General features: G+C 45.8%; 1 long non-coding RNA gene across 3 annotated transcripts; it reads right to left on the bottom strand.

Moving 5' to 3' along the window:
- Positions 1-303: 303 nt before the first annotated feature.
- On the bottom strand, positions 304-5,880 carry LOC123079742 (uncharacterized). Of its 3 annotated transcripts, XR_006438103.1 has the most exons (7): positions 5,798-5,880; positions 5,613-5,721; positions 5,398-5,494; positions 5,228-5,305; positions 1,725-4,981; positions 987-1,113; positions 304-897 (listed from the first exon to the last, which is right to left on the bottom strand). It is a non-coding gene; the product is annotated as an uncharacterized lncRNA (long non-coding RNA). The 3 variants fall into 3 exon arrangements; XR_006438101.1 differs by lacking the exon at positions 5,398-5,494; XR_006438102.1 differs by lacking the exon at positions 5,398-5,494 and having other exon boundaries at positions 5,613-5,718; positions 5,798-5,867.
- Positions 5,881-27,088: the final 21,208 nt, after the last annotated feature.

Below are 27,088 nucleotides of genomic sequence, written 5' to 3'. Positions count from 1 at the left end.
CTCGTGTCTTTCTGTGTTGCGAGTTCGTCTGCGAGACCCAGAGAGCTAAGGCGTAGATCAGTAGGAGGGAAAGAGCTTCGCACGCACCCCAGAGTTCAAACCTTAAGGATCTGCCGGAACCCGTGATCCGACAGCCACACAATACTTGGATGTTCGATGTGGTGTACGACTGAAAATAACATATATAAGCCTATGACGAAGTAATAAGAACGATAAAATACCAATGATCTTCGAGTAGCATAATAACATGGTAAAAAAATTGGCAGTTTGTTGTATTATGATATGACAAACAATGGGATTGTGTTATCTTAAGAGCACAAGGCACTTTTATAGAATAAGAAACCAACAATAAATATTATCTAATTATCTGGTAGCTGGAACCATCCAAAGCACCATAACAAAATCTCAACCAGTCTATTACTTAACGTCATCAACATCGATCATGCCAAACGCTAAAGCTAGAACAAAGCAATAAACATCTTCCAAACATAACAGGGTGCTGCTGTAGATTGGTGTTGCTTGGAGAAGTCATAGTAAAGCAAAGATGGTTTTGGGGATTTATGTAATGGAACCAAAAATCCTAATCACATTATTATTATTAATTTCTTAAATGTGAACCTTGCTGCTATAGATTGGTGTTGCTTGGAGAATTCGTAGTAGCAGGCCTGGAGGACACCGGCGTGCTTATGGTGTCTCCTCTTGATCCTTCCTTTACCTTTATTCTTTCCGCTCCATCTCCCTCTTTGCCTCCTCTTTCTCCCAGATCTCTCTAGTGGTGGCAACGGCACACGCGGTCACCCGACAGCTACAAGAGAGGTGTGCCGCAGTGGTGGCATGAGCTCAGCTAGAGAAAGTTACGGAGGATGAGCAGCCATGGGAATGTGGAGCTTGCAATTGCTGCAACAGACCAAGAGGATAATAACCAGATTAGCTCACCCGCTCACCAAAAAGAAGAAGCGAAGATATAAAAACCCAAAAACACAAACCTGCACTACAATGGGCGAGTGGATAAGAGACAGAGAACAATAGCAGCACAATAAGCCTCTGAAGCAAAGAAGGCGGCTCAGTGATGACATTGGCAACCTTGTCATACAGCGACAAAAATGGCTTGAGCTGTTCAAAAAAAATGATGAAATCAAAATGGGGGAGTAATTTCTTTAGGCAAACACTGAATCAAAATCTTAGTGGTTGGTTTACCGACAACTAGTATATGAGGTATGTTTATTATTTATGGGACTTGTCCATTTAAGCCTTAATATCCCAATTACAAATATTTTGGTAATTTATATGACGCACTGAACAATATTAAGCACTCACAATTGATTATTTCCTAATTGGTCACCTAAACACCCTTTAATATACTGTGACAAGTAATGTTTATAAGTCATGAAGCTCTTTATGATATTTTCTACTTCAGATTCCAAGTGGCATTAAATGAATACGCAAAACAGAATATAAAAATAAAAAGGCTCAAGGTACTTCTGACAGAACTCATCTGTGTGTTATTTTGGTATATAGCTTAAGCCCTGGATCAACTAAGCTAGATGGTAGATTTTTCTTCTTAATGAAAGCACATATATGTAAGAGCATGCAGAAAGGGTCAAAGAGCTAGAATCCTATACAATGCAGAATCCATGTTTCGACACAGGGAATAATTATATTTGATACAGAACATGCACTTGTGAATTGGTAGGTAATATGAAGGTGATATATGGGAATTTTACCTTCGCTTTCAGTGACACGTATCATATCATCTTCCCCTCGACCCTTTCATGATGTGGTTGCTGTCGGTGCTCTAGGAAGAACAAAGTTGTGTTAATAGTAATTTTAGAAAACACATGGTGACTGGGAAAAGCAAAGTTTAAATCACATAACAAATCAAGTTCAATTAACATGGTGTCATAATCAGAAACTTTGTATACTACCATATAAGCATCTTTGAAAGACCAAAAGTAATAATCTGATTATCAATACTTATTTGTTCACGAACACATGGTGACAGCAAGTCCATGTTATTGACATTTATGATGTTGCTTTGCAGGAGGTAGTTAATTGCAGAGAAACTCACCAATTCCATTGCCACTGACAAAGTGTTCACAAAATTTCCGCAGAATAGTCTTAGCTCTATGCAGTCTCCATGCGATGGTAAACCCCAATAAACATTGCATCAAACAACAGTTGTGAATCCACTAAACGGGCATAACACTTCTTATTATGTCTTTTATATTTATGGCTCGATTGCACTGGACAACTCGCCACATCCCACTTTCAAATTTCAGCCTGTACAAATCTCTAGACCATAATAGCTTTGAGAACTCACTGAACACGAGACTTTTATGTTATTTTATTTTCATTATGTTATTTGAACTGGTCCTTGATTCATTTGTATCCTTCTCTATCAGATGTCAATAAAGCGATATAACTAATGAAATGGATGTTAGCTCGATGAGATGCTCACATAGAAATAAAGTACCGGACTTCAACACATTGATTGGAGCTAGAAGATGAACGTGTGGAAAAGCATATTCAAGATGCATCAAACGGAACATATAGAACACAATAGAATGGGCATACCTCTATTTCCCAAGGATCAATGCCAGCTCAGCAACAAATTTTCGTGGCAGCTTTACTGTGAGCTATAGCAAGTTCTCATGAACTGTAGAGATTCACAAGCAGTAACACATGTACATGGGAAGCAAACTTAAAGAAATTTATTTTTCTTTAGCCATGATTATCAATAGTAGTTCAGATATATATTTAATTCACCGAGTTTTCAACTAACATGTGAACACATCATGTGTATGTGTGACCCTTAAAAAAACTGCAGTTTCAAATAGCAAAAGAGATTGAAGCTATTATTGTGGAAATGTACAAACCAAAGAGGCGCTAAATACAAATACAGAACGACAACAACATAGCACACTGTGCTTGAGACCAGAACTACATTTAAATGGGCTTTGCTCAATCATGACCCTTCCCCTAATGTCTCAATCACCAGATCAATATGTTCTTACAAGGGTGAAATTGCCCTGGTTATCTCATATAGTACATATAAAACAAACAATATGTACAAAGAAATTTATGGGGCTAGGTAGAATAATCCCTTCAGTTATTTAGTAAAACAAATCTATTCAGTTTTCGTGTATCTCCTATACATGTAAACAACCAGTGTCATGGATCAAGAGGCCGTAAGTATTTGAAAATAGAAATCCATCCAATGAGTTCTACCAAAGGCAGGTCAACTGAAACTCCACCATGCAAATACAACAAACAATTCGACTTGTTGTCCATATACGGGCACATCCAAAATGATCAACTCAATGAGCTCATTCCTCAAATAGCGGCAACCCCAGTATTAACATAGAGTTGTGAGACTAACCATAAGAAAGATTAGCTTTTGGTCGAAAACACAAACACAAGCAGATTGACAATAAGGAGATTACACAAATATATCCTACAATGCAGGTTTGACATCATCAGCACATGAATTAAAAAGTTCTGCCGCCACTATCAACATCACTTTTTTCTTTCGTTTCCTACAATGCAATTTAACCCCTTCTAAAAATAATGAACCATTAAAAATGCAGCCCCACAAAAAGATGCCACTCTCCAGCTTTAATAGTTTCGGAATAAATTAACTCTTTCATAGGTCTTATCTGAAGCAAAAGGAACCTGAACCACAACAATTTAATCTATTTCCAAAGTTGTACTAAATCAGTGACATTTAATTTTGAACGGAGGGAGTATGAGTGCTGCAAGCGCATCAACTGTGCTCAATTTTCACAGGCTGAGAACTGGCGAGCAGAGACCTCCTAAATTGTCATGGCCAACGAACACCCTCAAACCTACCATCCATGTCCCTATTGTCATGGCCATGACATGCAGTCTAGGAAGCTTCTAAATTTATAGTAGTAGTTTGAAGCAAATTCAACATCTTCATCTCTTGGGATGTTCATAGCCAAACAAAAACAAATACAGGGAAGTATAAGGTTCAGAAAAACATAAAAAACGAATATACGTAACAGAACTGAAATATTGGACCATGTAATCATTTTATAAAAAAACAACTGAGCTTGGTACCCAAACCACCATCATAAATTGTTTAAGTGAATAAAGGGGATAAGTTTCATGGTAACATTTCAAGCTAAAAGATGAGCTATTTTGTAGAAGCAACCACGAGTCGAACGATTCAGAGGAAAAAGAGACTAATAATAGAAGCTAAGGAAAAACTGATTACATGTAGATCATCGGCAGTCAGTACGACAACATCCTTGACGGCACCATCTGGTACGTGTGGGCGGCAACTTGCACTCTTCCTAGCCAATACGTCACCAGGTAAGGCTTGCCATTATCTTGTCCAGCTCCAGCGGCGACCAGCAAGCCAAGAATAATACTCTTTTAAAGAACTCAAAAAACCAATGGTCAGGCAAGATTACCATTTAGAAACCATTGAGAGATTACCCAAAACCCAAAAGTGTTGTTCTGTATAGAACACTAATTAGATCATGTGAATTTGGAGCAAGATCTTGACACCAATAGTCTCAAACTACCAAGCACGGATATATTTCCCCGCGAATCACACATAGATATTTATTGATGAGAGAGATATTGCATATGCATGTCAGATAACTAAGAGGCAATATAATGTACACACAAGTCACCACTGACTGCAGCTAAAGCACAGAAAAATATATTACATAGTCTTAAGAGTAGGCATTGAAGCATGAATTTTACATAGAGTAATCTTTACTTCTGCCCGCTTGGATTTTCATAGCACCGTGTAGGCACAGATAATTTGCACACACAAAAATGAGATCCGGGGATTAAATTGGAAGAAATGGGAGTGAGAGAGAGATCAGCAGGCAGTAAATGAGTAAGAACAGTAGCCCTCTGTTCTAACCAAATTAGGGAGCTCACTGATGCATGGTGCTGCACTTCTACAAAGAGTACCCAGATTTGATAAGCTTGCAGACTACACTTTCTGCAGAAAAAAATGAAGGGATCAATCTTATTATTATTGCTTCTACATAATAGAGTAATACACAAAACTACATGAAAGTTAAACTGGTGCAATAAAAACTTTGAGCTCAAAACTTAAGCCCAGGATCAACTAATCTAGCATGGTAGCTTATTCTTCTTAATGAAAGCACATATATTTAAGAACTGCTAGTTAATCACAACTCCAACTAATTTCGCAAACCAAGCCATGAATGGGAGCAAGCATCACCTTTGTAGAGAGAGTGGCACAAGGGAGCTCTGCTTCTCATGCCATCTCCAACCTCGAATGCCGCCTCCAGCCCCACAGCTGCCATAAAATTTGACACAAGGAAACCATGCAATCACTAATTAAGTAATCAATATCAGGAAACGGTCGCATCAGAGATCAAAAGACAGTACATTTTCTTAGCCCAAATGACTCCATTGGTAATCATCCAGTAAACAATGCTACCATCCCATGCCAGTGCAAAGGGATGGAGAAATAAGCACATTCATGCTAAAGAAAAGAAGCATCGAATCTGAATGAGACACAAGTAGTATAGTAGCAACAAAGCATATCACTTGTACATCAGGGGGGCTATCAAAATAGAAAGAAACGAGAGGAGAAGGGAGACCTTCCATGGTGGCGTCCATCGAGCCATTGCCGCCGCTGCTGCTGCCGCTGTACCCACCATGGTGTCCTCTTACTGCTGCTGTTGTACCCACCAAGGAACCCTGCTGCTGCTGTAACACATACGAATTCCCAATTTGAGATCAAATCGAAAACCTTCCATGAGAGGGGGAGAGAGAAAGATGGAACCTTCCATGGCGTGGTCATGGTGGGGAAGGAGCAAAGCAGGGTGAGATCATGGTGTCGTCCTGGCCGCTGGCCTCCTTCCTACAGAGATGAGACCATGGTGAGAGAGGGACAAAAAGAGAGAGGAGAAATCCATGGAAGAAGGAGGAAGAGGAGAGGGATCCGGTGCAGTGCCTCATTCGAACATCCATGGCGGCTCGGTCCCCATGCTAGGGTTTGTGGCGTCTCCGTCCATGGCTGCCGACGGATCAAACCCCCCTCCATGGTTGACCTCGAGGACGGTGGCGGCTCAGGTCGACGATGGCACGCCGATGCCGCTGTGGATCTGGGCGCTGCCTCACCTCGTCCCTCGATCATCGATCTGGGCCATTCCCTTCCCTCCCCTCCCCTCCTTTGGGATATAAGGTGAGGGGCGCTGGAGAGGGTGGAGCAGCGGCGCTGGAGGGAGAGGAGGCCGCCGGACTTGGGGCTGGGGCAGCACGGAAGCGGCGGCTAGGCAGGGAGGCAGGTGCGGGTTATGGTTTGGAGGGAGAGAGAGAGGCGAGGCGGCAAGAGCTGGGCGCGGGGGAGGCGCGACTGTGGGAGAGAGGAGGCGGGTAGGTCATCCCACGACAGCGCCCCCTTTTAGACCCCCCTACGCGAAATGACCGAAATGCCCTAGTGGGGCATGGTATTTACATTCTGTTGCGATTGAAATTTTATCCAACGGCTCACAACGATATGGTAAATATCCGACGTCTCATGTGAGCCGAGCCCGAGATCTGACGGCCCAAATCACATCATGAAATAGATCAGACGGCCGAGAAGCCCTGAGCTCTGGAGAGCTCGTAGCATCCTTCCTCTCTTATTTCTGGATGCAGAACTAGTTTTGTGTGCTAGCAATCTCCACCCGGGCGCGCTACTGGATGCGGCCGCAGAGGAGCCAGTTCCGGCTGTCGGTGTCAAAACCGGCCGATCTCGGGTAGGGGGTCCCGAACTGTGCGTCTGAGGATCGAAGGTAACAGGAGACAAAGGGGACACGATGTTTACTCAGGTCCGGGCCCTCTCAATGGAGGTAAAACCCTACTTCCTGCTTGATTGTCTTTGATGAATATAGGGGTTACAAGAGTTGATCTACCTCGAGATCGTAATGGCTAAACCCTAGAAGTCTAGCCTATATGAATTCGGATAGCCTCTACGGACAAAACCCTCCGGTTTATATAGACACTGGAGGGGCCTAGGGTTGTACAGAGTCAGCTTGCAGAAGATGGAAATTACATATCCGGACGCTAATCTTGCCATCCACGCATAGGAGAGTCCTATCCGGACACGGGGAAAGGTCTTCTACCTTGTATCTTCATGACCCATCAGTCCGGCTCATATCACATAGCACGGACACCCGAGGACCCCCCTAATACAGGACTCCCTCGGTAGCCCCTGAACCAGTCTTCAATGACGATATGTTCGGCACGCAGATTGTCTTAGGCATTGCAAGGCGGGTTCCTCCTCCCGAATACTTCAATGCAATCTTCTGAATAAAAGAACTGTTTCCGGCTCTACATGACAGTCACAACCCTCAACCACGTAGGCATAATGTTTAATCAAAATAATTTCTGTCAACTGACAACATTTTCGGCGAAACGCCACGTTTGGCCTCTTTAACATTTTGAACCGATTTCTGCCTCCCGCTTCGCATTTCGAGGCGCGGCCTCCATTGACACGTCTTGTCAAAATAAAGATCGTGTCCGCTTATTGCGGGATCCTCATCAATACGGTTTTGGGTAATCCAACCGTGTCATCCACACGACCCCTTGGGAACAGGAGAGTTTTAAGGCTTGAGGGGGGGCGCTTGATATTCATTGCCTATATAAGTGGATAAAGATCCCTCTTTTCTCCCCATGCCATCTTCCTTCTCCTGCTTTCCTATCTTCAAGCTCCAGCGCCCAAGCTTCGATCCTTCCCACCGCCGCCAACCTCTCCAGCCATGTCCGGATCTGGCTCAAAGGGCAAGTGGGAGGCCTCCTCCGTCACGGAGAAGGACATAAAGGATCTTCGGGAGGCGGGGTACCTGTCTGCGGACATCGCGCACAGGCTCCCTGCCAAGGAGCAAGTCATCGCGACCCCGGAGCTCAGCGAGAGGGTTGTGTTCATCCCTCACTTCCTCCGCGGACTAGGGTTTCCCCTTCACCCCTTATGTCTGCGGCTTCATGTTCTACTACGGGCTAGATTTCCATGATCTAGCCACAAATTCTTTCCTCCACATCTCGGTGTTTATCGTCGTGTGCGAGGCGCTACTCCCCATCCCCCCACACTTCAGCCTATGGCTAAAAGTCTTCAATGTGAAGCCGAAGGTGGTCGACGGGCAGCATGCGGACTGCGGTGGCGCCATGGTGAGCAGGCTCCCCAACACCACTTGGCCTAAAGGCGCCTTTGTGGAGACCGTCAAGGTGTGGCAGCAGGAGTTGTTCTACATCACCAAACCCCGCGGCGCCAGGTGGGCGGCCACTCCTGAGTTCCAATTTGGGCCCCCTATGCGGCTCGTCGTGGACCAACAAGGGTCTGGACTGGGGGTCGACCGCGGAAGTGATGACGCTGCAAAAGCGCATCAAAAACATGATAAGCAAGAACACCGGTCTCACTAACGTGATTCAGGTGATGCTCTTCCACCGGATCCTCCCCTGCCAACTCCGGCCTCTCCATATGTGGGAGTTTAATCCGGAAGGCCCGCGAACCCTGCAGCGCTTCTTCGGCACAACGCACGATGAAATCTAGAAGCTGCTCTTCAAGGCCAAGAAAACGTGGCCAAAGAAGATCGAAGACATCGGCCTCGACAGTGAGAATCCGGCCACACCGGTAAGTGTGTCATTTCGGAACATAAATTCGGTTCATAAACTATAGGGTATACTGAGTTTACCATCCCTCATCCAGGGCTGGACAGCGAAGGCGGAGCGGATCAAGTGTCCGGCTCCGCTACCTGAAGACCCTGCCACTCCTCTGCCAACGAGGATGTTGGTCCCGGCGCCGTATCAGGCGCCAGAGAAGAAGGCCAAGAAGAAGAGCAAGGAGGCCAAGGGTGGCCTCCGCCGTAAAGGTACTTCACACGCAGTGTCCGGAGAGACCGAAGCCCTCTCCTCCCACGAGGGAGATGAAGAAAAGAGGAGGAGGAGGCGGAAAGTGATTCTCCCCTCAAGGGGAGGAAGAAGAAAAGGGCAGCCTCCATAGACCCGGAGAAGGGGTGTCCAAGAGGGGGAAGATAACCCTCTCGGATGATTCGGATTCGGATGCCGAAGCCATCCCCAAGAGGCGCCCCAGGGTGAAGCCCCTGGCCGCATCGTAAGTATCAAAGGATACTTCACATATATCATGTCTTTTATGTTTTCTATATAACATATTATGTTGTGTGTATTTCAGTCATGCCCGCGACCTCCCCAACCCATCGATATCTGAGGGGAGCTCTCTGGCACCAGAGATGGTGGAAAGCGAGACGCCTCCGCGAGCCTCTCCTCCCATCATAGCGGATGACACTGAGGTGCTGTCCCGGAGGACCTCTTCGGGCCACGGAGGGGTGGGTGAGGCCGGCAAGACGGCGCCAGAGGGTGATGCATCGGCTGCTGAGAACATGGGGGGTGCAATCCCCATGGAGACTAACGACAGGGGCCCTGACCAGTCCGGCCCCCAGCCGAACACTATTCTGGAGACCCATATGGCTCCGGAATCGAGCGAGCAACCCCCTTTGAAGGAGGGGGGAGCGTCGACTCCAGCGGCGACCTCCACTAATCCGGAGGCGCCGAACGCTCTGGTTGAGGCACTACGACGTGCTACCATCGTGGAGGAGCACCGCACCCTAATGGGTGTGGTGGTGGAGAAGGTTCGGTCCGCCAAGAGCGGGCTGAACGAAGCCTTCACCAGCCTGCTAACAGGCTTCGAGGTATGCGACGTAATACTCTTAGACGCTTTTCATATGAAGGAAGTATGCCTGTATATAGATAGTAGCCCCTGAGACTATGTTCGGCTTTGAAAAAAGCCGAACAGAGGATCACATAGTATTCGGAAGAGGTGAAGGCATTTTCTATTTTATAACAGGCTTCCATGTTGGCGGCAACCGCCCAGGCAACTGAAGTTTCCGAACTCAATCGGAAGCTGGAGCTGGCTGATGAGGAGATTGTCTGCATTAACAAGTGGTTCGATGAGGCGCAAGGTATGTTTAAAAGAGCTCTTATATGTCTGAAGTGATATACAAATTTAGATTTAAGCTCATACCCTGCCATGGATATGATTGCAGGTAGTGCGGCCGAGGTTGAGACCCTCAAGAGCACCCTTGCCCAAGCCAAGGAGCAGGCGAAGGTGAGCAAAGCGGCTGCGGATTTAAAGACCGAACAGGTCGCTCGCCGCCAGCACGAGGAGAGGGTGGCCGAGGTGGAGCAACAGCTATAGGATGCCATCGGCAAGTGCGAGGCCTTGGAGGAGAAGAGTACGGCCCAAGCAGTCGATCTCGCCAAGGCCCTCCAAGAGGCCAAGGAGGCGCGGGCCGAGTCCCGGGCGGCTCGGGAGGAGATCCGGCAGGCCGAGCAGATAGCGGCTTGTAAGCCCTTTCTTTTGGAGAGTATATTTGGCGGTCAAAGATATGCGTTGCTCACTCGACTGTGGAGTTCTCCAGACGCCTTTGCGGATCTCCCGAAGAGTGCTGCCGACGCCGCGCAGTTCTTCCGGGCCCAGGAGGGGAACACAACGGAGAAGCTCTTTTGGTCACAGTTCCTGGCGCCGGAGCGTTCGGCGCTATTGAACAACCAGATGATGCAATGGGCGGAGCTACATGGGATGTCCGACTTGGCCATGAAGGACGTCATAGTCCGGCCATGGCCAACCGAACCCATTCCTAGCAGCTACTTCGGCCTGGTGAAGCGAATCACCGACGCACCGCCCCGAGTTGAAGTTGTAAAGCGCTCGGCGTGCATAGAGGGTGCGCGGATGGCCTTTGCCCGTGTCAAGATGCACTGGGCGAAGATGAAGGCCACCGTCGTGGCGACCGAGGGCCCACCCGAAGGCAAGGACCACCGGAAGCCGGAGCGGTATTTTGACGATGTCTTGGAGGGTGCCCGAATACTAGAGGGTCAATGCTCAAAGGATATCATGTTTGAGTGAATGTAATATATTTTATCCAGACTTTGTGTTATGAACCAGGGCCTGTAATATATGTATGCTTTTATCTGAAATTGTCGGCGTTCTGGGAACGGGGGTCCCCAGACTTGCCTGCCTGCGGCCCGTGGCGTGGCTAAGCCAGCAGGCCGTACGGCCCATCTTCATCAACAAGGCATCCAAGACCCTCGCGAGGTGGACAACGCAAGACCTCCTCAGGAGTGGCCTAGTCAGGCAGGCTCACGAGGAGTGGAGATATCAAGGCGGGGAAAACCTCAAGAGGCCCTCGTGACGTGAGCCGTGATGATCGACACCAAGCGGGCGCCAGCGCGCGCAGCGTCCTTGTTTCCTCTTTGGTGCTAAGGAAGCAGGCGCAGGCGAGGAGTAGCGAGGCATCAGGCAAAGGTTGCTATATCGGTGCAACAAGACCAAGACTAGGAGGACGGCAAGACGGAGGTCATCGTGGAGCCCAACACGGCGTCACTGCCAGAGCTTTCCGCAGGCGGAGACCGCTTTTGTCAGGATAGCTTGTACTAGCTGTCCCCCTTCAAATTTGCCCGCCATTGTTGGCTCCCTTCCCGCTCAATATTTGGGAAGAGGACCAGGGCCTATATAAGTAGAGCTAGCCACCACAGTAGGGGCATCGGGCAGTTCACCCCGCTCTCACCCGCTAAGTCACCAAGCATAAGAACACCTCAACCTCAAGAGGCTATTCTTCCCCTTGTACTGTTCTTCATCAGCCCAAGAGGCAATCCACCACCACCACACTGGAGTAGGGTATTACACCACAACGGTGGCCCGAACCAGTATACATCTCGTGTCTCCTTGTGTTGTGAGTTCGTCGAGTTCGTCTGCGAGATCTTAGCGAGCTAGGGTGTAGATCGGTAGGAGGGAAAGACTTCGCGCGCACCCAAGTGTTCGAACCTTAAGGGTTTGCCGGAACCCCACATCCGACAGAAATTACTTTCCTCCTATGCGGCCGTTTTTTAATTTCTGAGAGCTTACCAGTCGTCGGCTTCAGCCCCCACGTAGATGCTACGGGGGTGTTAGGAATAGCGCATGATCACTTTTGACCCAACGTCTTGGTCCGTAAAGGAGGTGTCTGCGCAGCGAACTGATAACCCACAAGTATAGGGGATCGTTTGTAGCCTTCTTTGATAAATAAGAGTGTTGGACCCAACGAGGAGCTAAAGGTAGAACAAATATTCCCTCAAGTTCTATCGACCACCGATACAACTCTACGCACACTTGACATTCGCATTACCTACACCAGTATGAAACTAGAAGTACTTTGTAGGTGTGATAGGATAGGTTTGCAAGATAATAAAGAGCACGTAAATAAAATCTAGGGGCTGTTTAGATAAAGACACAACTAAGTTAGTTTTAGTAGAGAGCTTTTGTCAACAAGAAAGTTATTTGTCCCTAGGCAATCGATAACAAGTACCGGTAATCATTCTTGTAATTTTATATGAGGGAGAGGCATGAGCTAACATACTTTCTCTACTTGGATCATATGCACTTATGATTGGAACTCTAGCAAGCATCCGCAACTACTAAAGATCATTAAGGTCGTGAAACCCAACCATAGCATTAAGTATCAAGTCCTCTTTACTCCCATACGCCATAACCCACCTACTCGGGTTTAAGTTTCTGTCACTCTCGCAACCCACCATAAGCAAATCATGAACATATTGCAACACCCTACAGCGGGGCCCCCTCACATTTGCGCGAGACGGAGGGCACCGTAGGACAGCACCATAAATAAAATATACAATCATACCAACCAAGATCACGATTAACCCATAGGACAAAACGGATCTACTCAAACATCATAGGATAACCATAGATCATTGGGAAATAATATATGGAGTTGAGCACCATGTTTAAGTAGATATTACAGCGGGGAGAAGAGGTGTTACACCGCTGCATAGAGGGGGGGAGTTGGTGTTGACGGTAGCAAGATTGTTGATGTAGATCGTCGTCATGATCCTAGCCCCGGCGGCACTCCGGTGGCACCGAGAGAGAGGGGGAGAGAGCCCCCCTCCTTCTTCTTCTTCTTCCTTGCCCCCCTAGATGGCAAGAGATTTCCCCCTCTGGTCCATGGTGTCCATGGCGGCGGAGGGGCGGGAGCCCCTCCGAGATTGGATCTCCCTCTCTGTTCTCTTCTGTTTCGCGTTCCCCTGATTTGGCAGAAAACCGTTTCTTATATTCTGGGAGATGCATAACTTCGATTGCGCTGAGATTTTAACACAATTTTTTCGGATATAAGCTTCCTTGCGCCCGAAGTAGAGCTCCAACCGACGTTCGAGGAGGGCACAACCCACCACCACGCGCCAGGGGCCTCTAGCGCGCCCTGGTGTCTTGTGGGCTGTGTGGGCCTCCGTTTGCGGTGATTCCAACTCCCAAAAATCACATATATTCCAAAATAATTCTCCATGAAATTTTATTGCATTTGGACTTTGTTTGATATGGATACTCTGCGATACAAAAAACATGCAGAAAACAAGAACTGGCACTGGGCACTAGATCAATAGGCTAGTCCAATAAATCATATAAAAAGTTGCCAAAAATATGTGAAAGTTATATAATATTGGCATGAAACAATCAAAAATTATAGATACGACGAAGACGTATCACGAACCAGGCAATCAGACTATGCGGCTTTATCACTTTCACTTAGCCATAGGAGTTTGACGATGGGACTAAGTACTAGCCCCTAGCGCGTATGCGGCTATCTGAACTGGGATGCATTAGGCGTGTGACTGGACGAAGGCCAGTCCTTCGTATAATATGGAAGAAATCACAAGGGATTTATAGCAAGTCGCCGACCAGCTCTTGCCGTATCATGACAATCAGTTTTCGGCTTTCTCTACTGAGGTGTTTGACCGGACGAACCAGAAACACAATCGCAGTAGTTCTCCCTTTACTACCCTAGCCGAACAAGCGGAACGTAAGGTAGTAATCACAAGAGCCGGGCAACCCAACTATTGACCAAAGACATGATTCGGAGCTGATGCATATAATGCAATATTCGGGACGCCGAAGTATACTCTAGAAGTATTCGCACTTTTTGAAAATATGTGTGGCCGAATAGAGCCCCTTGCATTTAAGCCGTACCAAAGTATATATGGCAATCTGAAGCAAAGAAGGAATGCAGATTTATGAAATAAGCCAATACCGAACAAGGGTTGGTGAAAAACTGTTTCCATTATAATCTGATTGATACGTCAAAAGGCGCTATTACAGATAATGCCATAAAGATCAAGGCTATTTTACATGCCGAGAATTTGTAAACAAGGGGAAGCTGTATACAGGGACGAAAAAAGGAAAGGTATTCTTGAAGATTCCCTTGACGCCCTGCCGCACGTCTGCGCCGCTGTTGCTTTGGTGCCGAATCCTTTAGGAGGAGAAATCGACGATCGCGTGTATAGAGGGGGCCTGTGAAAGAGCCCTTGTACGACCGTGAAGTGATTAGGTTTTAACGAACCTGTAATATGAGGAAAGAAAAAAAAGGAAGGGGAAAAAGGTGAAGGTCCAAATAGGGTCGAGCCGCACTATGAACCCTGTCCGCAATGTGCCTCCGTCGCTGCCCAAGGTATTTTAAGTGTGTAGTTATGCACACGCAGTACATATGCCGCGGTTAGATGGGGCTATTGACGGAGGAGGAACTGCTAGTCCAGCTCTGGATTTACCAAGCTGTCGTTCTGCAGAGTAGGCTGGACTCATTTAACAGTGTCCAGGGGCTTGATGGCCAATGAAGTGTTCGGCTTGATAAGGCCGCTCTGTACTTCGGCTGCGAGGGCCGCGGTATGCTCCTCAGTACGGGGGGAGTGCTCCATATTTCCATTGACTGTTATAACGCCACGCGGCCCGGGCATCTTGAGCTTTAAGTATGCATAGTGCGGGACTGCATTGAAGCGGGCGAAGGTGGTCCGTCCGAGCAGTGTATGATAACCACTGCGGAAGGGGACAATGTCAAAGATCAAGTCTTCGCTTCGAAAGTTATCCGATGAACCAAAGACTACTTCCAATGTTAATGAACCCGTGCAGCGGGCCTCGACGCCGGGTATCACTCCTTTAAAGGTGGTGTTACTAGGCTTGATTCTTGACGGGCCAATACCCATTTTACGAACAGTGTCTTGATAAATCAAGTTAAGACTGTTGCTGCCGTCCATAAGGACTCGAGTGAGATGGAATCCATCAACGATTGGATTGAGGACCAGGGCTGCCGAACCTCCGTGACGGATACTGGCCGGGTGGTCTCTGCGATCGAAGGTGATTGGACAAGCCGACCAAGGATTGAATTTTGGGGCGACCGGCTCGACGGCGTAGACGTCTCTTAGTGCGCGCTTGCGCTCCCTCTTGGGGATATGAGTGACGTATATCATGTTCATTGTTTTACCTCAGGGGGGAATTTCTTTTGCCCCCCTGTGTTTGGTGTGCGGGGCTCATCGTCGTCCTCGCTTGGCAGCCCTTTCCCCTTATGTTTGGTATTTAACTTACCGGCCTGCTTGAAGACCCAACAGTTTCTGTTGGAATGATTTGCAGGCTTGTCGGGGGTACCATGAATCTGGCAAGGCCGATCGAGTATTTTATCTAAATTGGATGGGCCGTACCTGTTTCCTTTGAATGGCTTCTTCCGCTGACCGGGTTTAGAGCCACTGAATCCGGCGTTGACCGATGTATCTTCGGTTTCTTCATTGTTGTTCCGACGCTTGTGTTTGTTGCGTCGCGACCGTCCGTTGTCGTCTCTGGCTTCGGAGGTGCCGGGGTCGCTGGTACTGTTACTTCGACGAGCTAACCAGATGTCTTCTCCCGCGCAGAAGCGGGTCATGAGTGCGGTAAGGGCTGCCATGTACTTCGGATTTTCTTGGCCGAGGTCTCGGGCTAGCCACTCGTCACAAACGCTATGTTTAAAGGCCGCTAGGGCTTCAGCGTTCGGAGAGTCGGCGATTTGGTTCTTTTTAATTAAGAACCGAGTCCAGAGTTTGCGGGCTGACTCTCCGGGTTGCTGGACTATGTGACTAAGGTCATCGGCGTCCGGAGGCCAGACATAAGTACCTTGGAAGTTGTCTCGAAATGCATCCTCCAAATCTTCCCAGTTGCCAATAGAGTTCTCTGGGAGGCTATTTAGCCAGTGTCGTGTTGGTCCCTTTAATTTTAGGGGGGGGTATTTAATGGCGTGGAGATCGTCACCACGAGCCATGTGAATATGGAGAAGAAAGTCTTCAATCCATACCGCGGGATCTGTCGTTCCGTCGTATGCTTCAATGTTTACGGGTTTAAACCCTTCTGGGAACTGGTGCTGCATTACCTCATCGGTAAAGCATAAGGGGTGTGCGGAGCCTCTGTATCGGGCAACGTCACGATGGAGTTCGGATAACGTCCGTGTTCGGTTTTCAGCCCGGGTGAGGTTATGCTTATCGCGCCAGGCTTGATGGCCGTCATCTCGCGTTGGAGCACACCCCCTTGATCCATAGATTAATCTGGCCTAACCGGCTCTATTGTCCAGGTCCTGGCGTAAGTCGTAGGTGTAGCCCGGAGCCGCTGCCTCTTTGCCTCAACGACGAGGTAGTGCGGGCTGGTGTTCGGCATAAGCAGCCGCTTTGTCTCGCCCACGTGGTGGTCGCTCTGGTTCATCAGCACGATTATATCTTGATGGTATTGGCTCAAGGTCCTCGTCATCAAATTGTGGCAGTAGCCGACGCTTCGGATAACTCTTTGTTGGGCGCTCGAGGCCATATTCCTCGGCAGCTAGGACCTGGGTCCATCTGTCGTTGAGCGTATCCTGTTCGGCTTGAAGCTGTTGCTGTTCTTTTTTAGGCTCCTCATAGTTGCGATCAGCTGTCGCTTAAAGCGCTCTTGCTCGAGGGGTTCCTCTGGCACGATGAAGTCTTCGTTGCCGAGGCTGACATCCTCCTCGGAGATCGGTAGATAGTTACTATCCTCTGAATCCTCATTCTTGACCGGCTCGTCGGGGTTAACTTGTCCCTCCTCCCATTCATCCTGCTCGGACGCAGGCTCGGCGGGGTCTTCGGGATCTTCGGCATCGTCCGGAGTGTTGTTATCTCTGGTGCCGGTGTTGCTTTCCTTTTTGCGGCGCGATTTTGAGCGCCGCCGCTGACATCGACGTTTTGATGGTGCCTCGACGGGCTTGTCCTTGATCGGATCCTTGCTGTCGTTGTCGTCGTCCTTTTTCAGTGTATCCACCATATACACATCATACGTGGAGGTGGCCGTCCAACGCCCGGTGATGGGCGGATTCCGGTCTGGTTCGTCTCCGACATCGTCGTCCATACCATCGATGTATTCGGAGGCGAAATCTAGCATCTCGGTCAAGTCCTCGACAGTGGCTATTAAGTGGGTGGTGGGTGGGACGTAAAATTCCCCGCTCTCAGCCCCTAATCTGGGCTAGGCGTGGTTCGGAGGTGATACTTCCGTAATGGCGAGAGATCGCATTAAGTCCAGGGCCTCGCTTAGGAGCGAAGGCCGGACGGGGAACCGAGGTCCTGCAGAGCTGAGTATGGTACATGACACCTGGTCGTGCTCAATGGGCGCAGACCTTGAGAGTTCGGAGCTAGATTCCAGGGGTGAGTTCGGCTCTCCGATGACACGGAGAGTCCTGTTTGATTCCAGGCTTGCCAAAGATATAATCGCCTCTGGGTCTCCGGCAAAGAGCTCCGTAGTAGGAGAGAGTCCGGTGGCTTTCAAACTCCCATCTTCAGACGAGGTGGTCTGCTCTGGATCTAAGGCCAGGGCAGGGATGATTGCTGACTCTCGCACGAGGCCAGATAGTGGAGCCGATGGGTTTCCTTCTTGAGTATGAGGAATAGCGGTCGAGGTTGTGAATCCTTCGAAGATCAAGTCTCCTCGGATATCGGCGACGTAGTTTAGATTTCCGAACCTGATCTGATGACCAGGGGCGTAGCTATCGATCTATTCAAGGTGGCCAATTGAATTGGCACGCAGAGCGAAGCCGCAAAACACGAAAAGTTGACCGGGGAGGAAGGTTTCCCCGAAAACATTATTGTTGTCGATGATCGAACGAGCCATCGAACCTTCTGGCAACGACACAGTGGAACTCTCAATGAAAGCACAATGTCGGTGTCAAAACCGGCCGATCTCGGGTAGGGGGTCCCAAACTGTGCGTCTGAGGATCGAAGGTAACATGAGACAAAGGGGATACAACGTTTACCCAGGTTCGGGCCCTCTCAATGGAGGTAAAACCCTACTTCCTAGTTGATTGTCTTTGATGAATATAGAGTTGATCTACCTCGAGATCGTAATTGCTAAACCCTAGAATTCTTGCCTATATGAATTCTGATAGCCTCTACGGACTAAACCCCCCGGTTTATATAGACACCGGAGGGGCCTAGGGTTGTACAGAGTCAGCTTGCAGAAGAAGGAAATTACATATCCGGACGCTAATCTTGCCATCCATGCATAGGAGAGTCCTATCCGGACACGGGGAAAGGTCTTCTACCTTGTAACTTCACGGCCCATCAGTCCGGCCCATATCACATAGCACAAACACCCGAGGACCCCCTAATCCAGGACTCCCTCATCGGCCATGCAAGCACGGGATGCCCGTCATGTCTACACGCGGACAACCTCCAGCCCTGCCGCAGCAGCAGGGATCTAGGGTCCATCCCCATGCATGTGCGTGACCTAGCTCGTTTGCTCGTGATTTTCCTAGCCCATTCCTTCAAGAACCTATCAAGCCTCGTTGATTGTGTGGTTTATGCTTTTGCCACGGACAGGTGCAATTTTTTCTAATGATTGATGTGCTTCAGCAACAAGGTAGTCCTCTGCTTGCCACTCTCCTCTGCACTGCTTGAGGCGCTCCTCTTCCTCCTCGGCTCGCATTCGTGTGGTGTGTGTGATAACCACCAGAAGAAATCGATCGCTTCGTATTTGTGGCTTGTATGTAGGTAGCCTCCTAGAGAATCAATCACAAGTTTTGTACGTGCGTGTTGCCCCCCGTGGCATCGCATCAGAAGAAATACTGAGCCAACTCATGAATGTTTTCTCGCACCGAAAAGTCATCGGCAAGTTGATGCATTGCATTGGCGACAGTCATTATAGATCAAGATCTAAGGCCAACAGGCGTGGCGGCGGCACTACAATGCCCACCTTAAGGCTTCAGCGAAAATGCCATTTTTTTGTGTGAACAACCAATTTTAGATCACGGCCGCTGTCTTCTCGCCCTTCCCGGCCTGTTCCGGCCTGCTCAGGTGCAGCATGCTGCTAAGGAGCTTGTTCGGGCTGCCATCGATGGCCGTTGCACCGCATGGATCAGCCGGTGGTTGGTGCCATGCGGGTGGATCGTTTGGGGAGTAAATTTGTGAGGAACAGAATGAGGAAGGAGATGCACATGACAAGTGGGCCCACGTACTAAGGGACATTTGAAATCAATCCCGGCTGGGATCGCGCCTTTCCATCACACCAAAAAAGATTTTACGCACACACGGTTTGGATTGACTGGGATATGTAAATACGGGGTACAAACTTCAGTGATTTTGAGGTGAGGGTTCATTTACGTCGGCCTCTACAATCTCAGGGTTTATTTTAGAGCAAGTACAATAGAGCTGAGTCAACTGGCTATAAAAAATAAACTAGTATATTTTTGCTTAGTTGAAGGAAAGAAAAGAGGAGAGAGAAGGTAAGCGGGCTCTTGGTGAAGAACCAGCTCTAGCACGTGCTCCTAGGCACTTTGTGAGAGTGAAAGGTGGGCCATATAATAAAAAAGTAGTACACTTTTCTAATCAACTATTGTACATATTGGCTGTAAGATGGGCTATAGATGACATGGCAATGGCATATAGCCAGCAGTTGGCTATACTATTAACCATGCTCTTAGACTTCACTCCAATGATAGCCCACGTCACGACAGGGTGCAGCTCACATTGGATAGTGCACCAGGCAGGTGGATTTAGTTGCAACGTACATCTACACGCATTTAATTAACATTTCAAAATTTCAAAAAGCTATAACTTTCAAACGGAGCATCAAAATTAAGATCCGTTTTCACCCTTAGGTTAACTGCGACGAGCTCTTCAAAACTAGATCCCATATGACTATATTTTGACTAATTGCTTTTCACAAGCAACTTTGGGTGGCAACTTTAATACTATAGGAAAGCAACTTCTTATTAGTTTGCGCAGTATGACTCTCTATGATTTAAAATCTCTTCGAAGTTGGCTGCCATGACTACCAAGTGAACTAGCTTCACCTATAGTTTTCTACCAGAACTAGCAAGTATTCTGCCATAACTAGTTTCGCCTCCAAGATGATAGTATTGTAGGCGCCTTAGTTTTCGAGGTAGGCAAATATTATCCTAAGTTGTCTGCCATAACTAGCGAGTAGCTTAACATCGTTTCCATGTAATACTTTTCGGTATTGTAAGCAACTTAGTTTCATAGATTGGCAACTTACCAACATTTTGGGCATCTTTTTTCAATGTATTGTAGGCAACTGATATAGTAATGGCAGGAAACTAAGCATCACCGGTAGGTAACCTTATAGTGTTTGTAGGCAACTTAGAAAAATAATGATATGCAACTTCACAATATTAGTAGGCAACTAATTTGTAAAGTTAGGCAACTGAGTAGCAATGGTAGACAACTAATTACCAATAGTAGACAACTATGCATCAATGTTAGGCAATTTCATAATATTTGTAGACAATTGAGCATCAACTATAGGCAACTGATCATCAATCATAGGCAACTAGGCATCAATGTTATGCAATTTCATATTATTTGTACACAACTGAGCATCACCCATAGGCAACTGATCATCAATGATAGGCAACTGGGAATCAATGTTAGGCAATTTCATAGTATTTGTAGGCAACTGGGCATCAACGTAGGCAACTGATCATCATTGATAGGCAACTGGGCATCAATGTTAGGCAATTTCATAGTATTTGTAGGAAACTAATCATCATTGATAGGCAACTAGGCATCAATGTAAGACAATTTCGTAGTATTTTGTAGGCAATTGAGCATCAACTATACGCAACAGATCCTCAATGATAGGCAACTGAGCAGCCACGATAGGCAAGTTGGAATAATGTTAGCAAGATTCACATATACACATAGTGCAGTGAAGTTACATGTATGTAGCATTAAAGGCGCCTTATTTTTGTGCGGTTTTCTTTGTTTGACACGAGAAAAATCTTATATGGCACTCTTGTGAGAAGGGAAGAGAAGGAGTATGGATTTCTCTCATGCCCTAGGGAAAAGAAAATGCGGGAGTGCTAGTGTACCATGGTAGACAAAGAAAAGTGGTACGAGAAACAAGTATTTCATTAATCTCATCGGATAAACAAAATTACAAGATCCACACAAAAAGAATGCGCTCCGAGGCCTACTAGCGCGGCCAGCCTGACAGTGGCGATGTGCGGTCTCCTGGTTCTCGGGGCCTCGGAAGGCTCCCGGTTAATTATTCCCGTTGGTTGCTCCGCGAGATACCCCAAATTCAGCCGTGTGGTCGTCTTCGCTTCGCCTTCTCCATGCATAATGATGATGGTGTGTGGGGGGTGTGGACAGCGGCAAAGCCCGTGTCCTCGTCGGAACATGTGCCGCTCAAAAACCAGCTTTGTGCTAGCCACGTTCGTCCACACCGTCGCGCCTCGTCGGTCTTGACAGCATTGATGTAGTGTAGCATGGGTCCTGCTCAGTTAAACTTGAGTAACATATATTTTAAGAATATTAATCATATATATGATAAATGTTAAACTTGTAATTAAAACTTTTTAGATATATAGAAAAAATGTATGATGTGTATGAAAACATTGGACATCGAAACATTATTTTTGAAAAATGAGGAAAATGGGCCGGCCCGGTAGTTACTCGGGAAGGTAAAGTTTTCCTGTGAGGCGGTGCACTCGCTATAATCGTTTGTATAAACCGGGAGCAACTAGTTAACGAGCGCTCCTTCGGGAGCCTCGCAACGATCAGCGACACTTGGCGCGCTCTCAGCCATTCGCCACGTGTCGCGCTCTGGACGCTCCCTCCAGATTTTATTATTTTTTATTTTTCCGCACGCGTTTTCGGCTTTTTAAACGGTTTTTTTGTTTTTTTCGACGTTTTGGTTTTCGCCCGGTCTTCCTTAGCTTTTCGATCAAAAAATTCGAAAAAAAAATTGCGCGAAAAAACGCGTTTACTTTTTTTTTTCTTTCGCGAAAGTCACGGTTTTTTTCCGCGAGAGGCACGGTTGTGCTTTAGCTAGAATCACGGCCGTGCCTTTCGGAAACAGAAAAAACGCGTTTTCTATTTTTTTTCTTTCATGAGAGTCACGGTTTTGCTTCCGCGAGAGACACGGTTGTGCTTTCGCGAGAGTCACGGTCGTGCCTTTCGGGAAGGGAAAAACAAAACGCGTTTTCTGATTTTTTACTTTCGCGAGAGTCACGATTTTGCTTCTGCGAGAGGCACGGTTGTGCTTTCGCGAGAGTCATGGCCGTGCCTCTCGGAAAGGGAAAAAATACGCGTTTTCTGTTTTTTTTTTCTTTCGGGAGACTCACGGTTTTGGTTTCACGAGAGGCATGGTTGTGCTTTTCGCGAGAGTCACGGCCGTGCCTCTCGGAAACGAAAAAAAACGTGTTTTCTGTTTTTTTTCCTTACACGAGAGTCATGGTTTTGCTTCCACGAGAGGCACGGTTGTGCTTTCGCGAGAGTCATGGCCGTGCCTCTTTCGGAATGGGAAAAAGCCGTGCTCCCGGTTCGGTTTTTTCACCCGGTTTTTTTCGTTCGGTTTTTTCGTGACAAAAAAGTTCGTCAAAACCTATCAACATGGGATCTAGTTTTGAAGATCTCGACGCGAGGAATCCAATGGTGAAAACGGTTCGAGATTTGGACGCACGGTTTAAGAGATAAAACGTTTTGAATAAACGGATCTACGAAAAAAGGAAAAACTCTCAGGTTGCGACAAGTGGCGCGCTACATGGGCACCACTTGTCGCGATCCGGGAAAGTGGAGTGTTCTTTGCAACGAGTACTCCTTAATTAGTGATTTTGGTATAAACCAGATTTAGGTTTTATATTGAAAAGAGAGAAACAAAGACAAAACAGGGACATTCCAAAACTAGATGGGCGGAATAAATTGGGCTGGCTACAGACCGACTACGACAGCCCAATGAAACTTGGTAAAGTCAGTCGATCGAGTCTTAGCCACACCCTAAAACAAATCCCGCAGCGCCCCATAAAAAAGAAAAAATAAAAATAAATCCCGCGACGCGCGGATGCCAACTATCACGCTCAAGTTTTCAGCTGCCGCACGCCTCCTCCCACCCTCCTCCTCATCACCCGCTCCCTCGTCGTCGGAAAGGGGGAGGGCGTCGTGCCCTAGTTGGCTAGTTCTTCTTCGGGGGTTAGATGCCCGCGCTCCAGCCGCCACACCTCGTGCCCCACACCGCCGACCCCTCGCTGTCCCTCTTCAAAGTCCTCGAGCCCGGCTATGCCGCCTTCTCGCTCGCCCTCTTCCACCTCCTCCAGCGCCGCCTCCTCCGCTTCCGTGCCCGCCTCCCCTTCGCCAGGAGGGGCGGCGTCCTCACCTCCGACGGGGCCACCGACGAGATCCTCATCACCGCCTCCCAAGCCCCCGCTGGCGTACAGCCGCGTCATCGTCACCGGCGGCTACGTCTTCGCCACATGAGTTAATTGCATGAAAGTATCATAATTGGGGCATTACATGCAGATCGGTACCAATTTTCGTGATTTTTACATGTCGGTACTAACTCTCGGGCGCGCGGCTGCAGAACGATCTAAACTCCGTTTAAGCACGTATTGACGCTCAAACTGGCCGATGGGACCCTCCTGTCAGGTGCACACGTGGCATATTTTTTTTAAACCCATTGCTTTTATGTAATCATGCAAAAAAAGGCCAAAACAAAATTTTCCACGCAAAAACAGCGACAGGATTCGAACCTCCATCGCAGGTGCAATTCGCACGAGCGCACACGACACCACACCAGTCATCTGTATGCGCCATGTTGCACGCTCAGATTCTTTTATAAGATAGAAGGTAGACACGTCCGAGCCATTTTTGCCTGTTTCTTTTATTTTTGTTGTGTTTTTTCAGATTTCTTTTATCTTTTATTTTTTTCTTTTATCTTTTATTGTGTGACATTTTTTCAGATCATTGTATATTGAAAAATTGTTCAATATATATAACAAAAATGTTCATTTCAGAGAGGGGCGCTTTGGCACACAGGAGCACGCACTCTTGGTTTTTAAAATGTGTTTTAAATGAATTTTGAAATGTCAAAAATCCCCAAAAAAATTTGGCTCGTACATCTCAATATTATCCATGCTCATAAAGTCGTTTAGCGAAAAGCCGACAAGTTATGCGTCGTGCGTTTTTTCGAGAGTAAGCAAATTGCGTACCGTATTTTTATAGAAGTGAGAAACAGTGATTTACAAGAGATCCCTCGAGTTGCGAACAACCCGAGAGCATTACCCACTCACTCCAACACGAAACAAAGATCTACTCTCTCACAAAACGTTGTAGTCCTCCGGCCACTCTAAGTGCTAGCTTCCAATCCTTGATCTCTTCCAGAATTTTGGTCGCAAGTAATTGCGCCTCCATTTGTTGTTCAGTTCTAGCAAAGACACGAGCATTTCTCTGCTTCCATAAAGACCACACTGTGCAGATGACAAAGGTGTCAAATCCTCGCTTTTCAGAGAGTGGCGCTTTGGCACACAGGAGCACGCGCTGTTGTTAAAAAGTGCTTTTCACAAGACATCTTTTTCTCTTTTTTATACAAGCCGCAAAAATGTCGGTTTTCTCCGAAACTTGACGTGCACATATATAATGTCGAGACGTATGCACCAAATTTTTCGTTTGGAATTTTTTCACACTTTGAAATATTTTGTCCGGTGGCAGGAGCGCGCTCTCCCATGTGCAAAAGCAAATTTCTAGTTCATCTTATATTATACAGTAAGTGTATTCATACAATAATGTTCAGCGTGTATTTTCAACTAATACCGCATAATTTTCTTAAAAATTCAATATATATTTAAAACTTCATCGCACATTTTTAAAACATTCATCGTATAATTAAAAAAGATCATTGTATATTAAAAAATGTTCAATGTATAAAACAAAAATGTTCTTCATAAATTGTAAAGTAACTTTCAGTGTGTATTTATACAATAATAAAAAGTGTGTATTTTCAAAAAAATATCGCATAATACAAAAAATTGAATATATATTAAAAACTTCATTGTATATTTTTTAAAAATTCATCATATAATTAAAAAAGATAATTGTATAATAAAAAATGTTCAATGTATATAAAAAATATGTTCTTTGTAAATTATACAGTAATTCTCAGTATGTATTTATACAATAATATTCAATGTGTATTTTCAAAAAATATCAAATAATATAAAATGTCCAATATATTTTTTTAAACTTCAACGTGTTTATAAAAAAATTCATCATATAATTTAAAAAGATCATTTTATATTAAAAAATGTTCAATGTATATAGCAAAATTGTTCATCGTATATTAAACAGTAATGTTCAGTGTGTATTCGCACAATAATGTTCAGTGTGTATTTTCAAAAATATCACACAATATAAAAAAGTTCAATATATATTAAAAACTTCCTTGTATATTGAAAAAAATCATCATATAATTTAAAAAGATTATTGTATATTAAAAAATTCATCGTATATGGTATGATAATGTTCAGTGTGTATTTATACAATAATGTTCACTGTGCATTTTCAAAAAACTCGAAACAATCAACAAAGGCCAGGAGATGTGTATAGTTTATAGAGTATAAAAGACGGAAGCCTGGTCGCGCTAACTTGTGACGCAGGTTCGAATCGGAATTCCCTAATGGACGCTCGTTGCGTCGGAGTGTCGCCGTTTCGCAGAGGGGGAGATCGAGCGACCGCTCGTCTTGGGCCGGCCCGTTCAATGTTTCAGCGATCCTGGTTTTGGGAACTCTCTAGAGGTTTCTGGATGGTTTTTTTTTCGGTTTTGGGAACCTTCTAGAAGGTTCCTGAAGCTGTTTTCTTTTCTTCTTGTTACCTTTCTTTTTCGTTTTATTTTTCATTTTTCCTGTTTCTATTATCTACCATTTCATTTTTTCTTTTTTTTTATTTCATATTCATTTTGTTTCTCCAAGTTTTAATTTTTTCCTTTTTTCTTTTTTCATTCTCCTGTTTATTTTGTTCGAAAATTTCATATATAGTTTGGAATTTCAAAAAAAATGTTCTTGTTTTTAAAATTTGTTCATAGTTTTCAAAAAATATTCATATTTCAAAAATGTTCTTGTTTTCAAAATTTTGTTCACAATTTCAAAAAATGTTTATCTTTCAATTTGTTCAGGAATTAAAAAAACGTTTCCAATATATGTTCAAAATTTTCAGAGAAATGTACATGCTTAAAAAATGTATGCAGTTTCAACATTTTGTTCATAATTTCAAAAAAATGTATGTGTTTAAAAAAAATTCAGGAATTTTAAAAAATGTTCTTGTTTTCAAAATTTCTTCACAAATTTTCATAAAAATGTAGATGCTTAAAAAAATGTACGCGATTTCAATTTTTTGTTCACAATTTCAAAAATTGTTCCCATGTTTTAAATTTTGTTCACATTTCCAAATAAGCGTACTAATACGTATTTTGTTCGCTTTTTTGAAGAAAAAACTGTTTATTAGCTTTTTGTTCTGAATTTAAAAAAAATCTGGATCCATTTTTGTTCCAATATCAAAAGAATGTTCGTGATCTCAGAAAATATTTGGTATTTCAAAAAATGTTCCCATTTTTCGTTCCTGTTTTTTAAAATCATAGTTACAAAATGATTCACTTTTCAAAAAAGAGTTTGGAATATAAAAAAAACTACTGCATTTCTATACTGTTCGCAATTTTCAGAAAATGTTTTGAATTTCTTTCTAAATCTCAACGCCTGCTGTGTGTTCTTATAGTGTGTTGCGCCTTTGTTTCCTGTAGCTGATGTCTGGTGTAGTGGATAATCACTCAATACGAAAGAACATGCCCTGTGGGCACCTGACAGGAGGGCCCAACCAGTCAGTTTTAGCGTCAATGCGTGTTTATACGGAGTTTAGACCGTTCTGCAGCCGCACGTCCGAGAGTTGGTACTGACATGCAAAAATTACGAAAAATGGTATGAATCTGCATGTGGCATGCAATTAACTCTCGCCC

The sequence above is a fragment of the Triticum aestivum genome, chromosome 3D (genome assembly GCF_018294505.1).
Source record: "Triticum aestivum cultivar Chinese Spring chromosome 3D, IWGSC CS RefSeq v2.1, whole genome shotgun sequence".
In the NCBI taxonomy this organism is placed as follows: Eukaryota; Viridiplantae; Streptophyta; class Magnoliopsida; order Poales; family Poaceae; genus Triticum; species Triticum aestivum.
The sequence above is the reverse complement of the archived record's forward strand: the minus strand, read 5'-3'. Positions and strand labels throughout refer to the sequence as shown.